The sequence below is a fragment of the Triticum dicoccoides genome, chromosome 1B (assembly GCF_002162155.2).
Source record: "Triticum dicoccoides isolate Atlit2015 ecotype Zavitan chromosome 1B, WEW_v2.0, whole genome shotgun sequence".
Lineage (NCBI taxonomy): Eukaryota > Viridiplantae > Streptophyta > Magnoliopsida > Poales > Poaceae > Triticum > Triticum dicoccoides.
Genome location: NC_041381.1, coordinates 608,463,643 through 608,468,789, shown reverse-complemented (window position 1 = coordinate 608,468,789; position 5,147 = coordinate 608,463,643).

Here is a 5,147-nt window from a genome sequence, read left to right as displayed (position 1 = left end):
TCCCGCTGGCGCTCGCCGCGCCCCCCCTCGCCGGCCCCTATCTCCCGCCTCCTTCCTCGCTGCCGGCACCGCCCAGCTCCGGCGAGAGCTCCGGATCGGCCTCGGTTCCCGCGCCCCGATCCAGATCCAATCGCAGGTTGACCCCGTTTTTGCTAAGTCCCGAATATTTTTGCATAATCATGCCATGTTCATCGCATTGTATCTCTGCATCCGTAGCTCCGTTTTGTGTGTGTAATATGTCAAATTGTTCGTATTAACGAGTACTTCATTTCACTCCATTGCATCATGTTCATTTGAGGTCATCTAGATGCCTGAATCACCGTTGCAAGAGTGCTTCATAATGTTAGTTCCTGTTTCTTAACAGAACTTGCTCTTTTGTCATTTTTGCCATATTTGATGTGTGCATCCTATGAGGTTGATGTCTACATGTGTTTTGAATTATGCCATGTCTTCTTTACAGAGGTGCTTACCATGTATTTTTGTGATCAATGTGGTGACTAGCACAAGCATGTAAACTAGGCTTCGTGATGTTGCTGATTTTAGTCCCTGTTCTGCTGTTATTTTGATGCCATGTAAACTTGATGCTATAGAGAGATCCATGCATATTTTGAGATACTTCACTAAGGGTGTTTTGAACATATGATTATGGTCTATCCATTCATGCCCATGTTTGCAATTATGGAGTAGTCTAGCATGTCATTTTCGTGCTCTACTTTTGCTCCAAAATGTTTCCTCGCAGATTGTTTACATGTTATTCAATTTTGCCAAGGTTGTTGTAGTTGATCCTTGCATGCTATGAACTTGTTCTTGACTTGGGTAGTTTCATAAACATGTCTTATTGCTGATGCTATGCTTATCTTGTCATGCAATGTCTTGTGGTGGGTGAATCGAGCTTGTTAAGTAGTGTACTTGCTGTTGCTGTTTTGCTAGGCCGAATCTGTTATTTCGTGATGATATGTAAACCTGCTTCTACTAGTCATTCTATGCATAATCTGGAGATGTTCACTAAGGGTGTTTTGTTATATATGTCATGCTCTATCCATACATGCCCCTGGTAGCATTTATAGCTTGCTGTAACTTGTTGTAATCATGCTCCAAAGTTGCTAAATGATGTTGCTGTCAGCCTGTTAACATTTAGTTCAGTTGTTGCCATGATTGTTGCTAGTGTTACATGTACCCTATGAACTTTTTATTGCCATGCTTAGCTTCATAAATATGTCTTATTACTGTTGGTTGCCTTGCCATGCCATGTATTGCTCTGTGTTGAGTGGTACAAGCTCATCTACATGCCTACTTATCGTTGTTCCTGCCATGTATGAATCTGTAATATAACTTGCCATGTTTACATGGGTGCCATCATATCTTCTGATCCTTTTTGGCTCATGGTCAGTAAGGGACTTTTGTTCTATGCATTTAGTAGTATCATGCCATGCCTTTGTTTGCCATGATAAGATCCTGTAACATGTTGTTTGATAGCTCTAAACATTGCAACCTGATGTTATTTTCTGCAAAGTCTGAACTGTTATTATTTGCAATCTTGCCATGTGTGTTTGAGCATGTTCTAGTGATTTCTGGAGATAGCTCAGTGTTCATGTTTTGTTATGCTTTACCTGTAAATCATGCCCATGTATTTTGTTTTCATGTTGAGATGCTGTAGCATGTTGTTTTGATGCTTGCAATATGGCTAGTTGCTGTTTTGGACAGATTGTTGCTATAACTTGTTTGGAGTGTATGTGTTGAACCGTTGCTCCGTTTTGAGTGTGTTCTATATGAAACTTGCTTGATTTTGCATATAGTTTCATATTATCATGTTGCATCCATATTTTGAGGTGTTTTCTTGATGTTTGTATGCATTTTGCATCAATGCCATGTTTAACTTGTTTTGCTCACATCTTCTAGGTCGTAGCTCCAAATCTAATGAACTTTATATGTAACTTGACTAGAATTTTGTGTAGATCATCTTTGTGCATCTTAACTTGATGTTTAACAACTTGAACATAAGGTTTATTCAGATCTGGACCAATTTCGAAATATGCATATGAGGACTTACCGGAATTGTTATATGTTGTTCCCGACCTCATTTGAACTTGCCTTGATGTGTTGTTTTGTTTTGCATCATCCCTTGCCATGAGTAGCTTCATGTAGTATTGTCTTGCATCATACTTGTTTGTGCATCATGTCATTGTTCATGTGTGGTGTGTTTACCATGTTATGTGCTTCTTCTCGATAGTTCCCGTTTCGTTGCGATCGTGAGGATTCGTTCGTCTACGCTTGGTTCGTCTTCGTGGCTTCATCTTCTTCATGGACTCGTTCTTCTTCCTTGCGGGATTTCAGGCAAGATGACCGCTACCCTGGATCTCATTACTATCATTGCTATGCTAGTTGCTTCGTTCTATCGCTATGCTGCGTTACCTATCTTTTGCTCATCAAGCCTCCCAAATTGCCATGAACCTCTAACCTTTGACACCCTTCCTAGCAAACCGTTGCTTGGCTATGTTACCGCTTTGCTCAGCCCCTCTTATAGCGTTGTTAGTTGCAGGTGAAGTTGAAGATTGCTACGTGGTGGACAGGATTATGTTGGGATATCACAATATCTCTTATTTAATTAATACATCTATATATTTGGTAAAGGGTGGAAGGCTCGGCCTTATGCCTGGTGTTTTGTTCCACTGTTGCCGCCCTAGTTTCCATCATACCGGTGTTATGTTCCCGGATTTTGCGTTCCTTACGCGGTCGGGTGATTTATGGGACCCCCTTGACAGTTCGCTTTGAATAAAACTCCTCCAGCAAGGCCCAACCTTGGTTTTACCATTTGCCTCACCACCACATACATTTCCCTTGGGAGTAATTAACCCAAGGGTCATCTTTATTACAACCCCCCGGGCCAATGCTTGTCTAAGTGTTGGTCCAAACTAGAGCACCGTGCAGGACCATCCCTTGGCAACTTGGGTTACGTCGGTACCTGTACGCTTAGCTTATCCGGTGTTGCCCTGAGAACGAGATATGTGCAACTCCTATCGGGATTGTCGGTGCAACGGGCGGTCTTGCTGGTCTTGTTTTACCATTGTCGAAATGTCTTGTAAACCGGGTTTCCGAGTCTGATCGGGTCTTCCTGGGAGAAGGTATATCCTTCGTTGATCGCGAGAGCTTATCATGGGCTAAGTTGGGACACCCCTGCAGGGTATAATCTTTCGAAAGCTGTGCCTGCGGTTATAGGCAGATGGGAATTTGTTAATGTCCGGTTGTAGATAACTTGACACCAGATACGAATTAAAACGCATCAACGGTGTGTGTAGCCGTGATGGTCTCTTTTCGGCGGAGTCCAGAAAGTGAACACGGTTTCTGGGTTATGTTTGACGTAAGTAGGAGTTCAGGATCACTTCTTGATCATTGCTAGTTTCACGACCATTCTGCTTGCTCTCTTCTCGCTCTTATTTGCGTATGTTAGCCACCATATATGCTTAGTCGCTGCTGCAGCCTCACCACTTTACCCCTTCCTTTCCCTTTAAGCTTTGCTCGTCTTGATACCCATGGTAATGGGATTGCTGAGTCCTCGTGGCTCACAGATTACTACAACAACAGTTGCAGGTGCAGGTTATGCGATGGTCATGACGCGAGAGCGATGTTTGCTTGTTTGGAGTTCTTCTTCTGCTTCTTCTTCGATCAGGGGATAGGTTCCAGGTCGGCAGCCTGGGCTAGCAGGGTGGATGTCGTTAGAGTTTCTGTTTGTGTTTCATCCGTAGCCGGATGATGCTCTTATGTATTGTGATGTTGTATTCGTGTGGCATTGTATGCCTTCTGTATGTATCCCCATCTATTATGTAATGTTGATGTAATGATATCCACCTTGCAAAAATGTTTCAATATGCGGGTCTATCTGATGGGGTCATGTACCTAGGGTAGGGTCACAGACCTGATCTAAGTACCCTGCCCAAGGACACCCTTAGAAGAGGTCACCTTCCAGTCGACCAACAAGGGACTCACTCGACTACCTTGAAGGACTCGACCACGAAGACTCACTCGACTACCAGGAGGTCAAAAGGCACTCTGCACTGCAACGGCCTGTAGTTAAGTAGACTTTATGATAGTTAAGACACTTTATGTGGGACGTTACCAGTAACGCCCCGGACTAAATACACCTTAAACCCTTCATTACGTGGGCTGGCTGGGGTCCTGGCGCACTCTATATAAGCCACCCCCCTCCACAGGCAGAAGGGTTCGGCATCCTGTAACTCATATACACATAATCCACTCGACCGCCTCCGGGCTCCGAGACGTAGGGCTTTTACTTCCTCCGAGAAGGGCCTGAACTCGTACATCTCTTGTGTTTACAACCTCTCCATAGCTAGGACCTTGCCTCTCCGTACCTACCCCCACTCTACTGTCAGACTTAGAACCACGACAGTTGGCGCCCACCGTGGGGCAGGTGTTTTAGCGATTTTGTGGAAAGGTTGCGGTTCTTCCGAGTACTTTCATCATGGTGACTGCTGGAGTTTTGGTTGAGGGTCGAGAGATCCGTCTCGGTGCTCTCGCCTTCGTCGCCGACGACTCCGCCTGGCTCCAGGAGGCTCCACTCGACGTCGATGCGCTCCCCGTCCGCGGTGCAACGCATTTTCGCGCATGTGTCCGTGGCGTTCTGCTGCGGCAACTGTCGACCCCGTATCGGTCGACTTCCCCATCGGCCACCCTCCCGGTCTCCCGCCAGCGCAAGCGCTCGGGCCGGTCGAGGCTTCAGTGGTGGGTGAGGCACGCGGTGGCTCGCCAGACGGCCACCACCCAAGTTGCGGCAATCGAGCCCGACGAATCTCTCTACGGCCTGTTCGATCTGTCGACTGGCTCCGTAGAGACTGCATCCGAGTGCGATAGCAGTGATCCAGCGGCGGAAATCCTGATGGTCGACGGGCCCCGCAGTCCCCCTGGCTTCGCCCGTGATGGTGGAGCAGGCGACGGAGGCGACCCCGCACGAGACCACGAAGAGTACCAGCCCGAGCCACTCGACTCTCTGCAAAGAGAGGAACTTCGCCGCAGGAACGTGGATGCCCTGCGTACTCCCATCGCAGGAGAAACCCCCAAGGCTCGCGCCTTGGAGGAGGCTCGTTTGGCCAATTTGGCCGAACGCACTCGACTGGAGAATCTTCAGCGAGCAC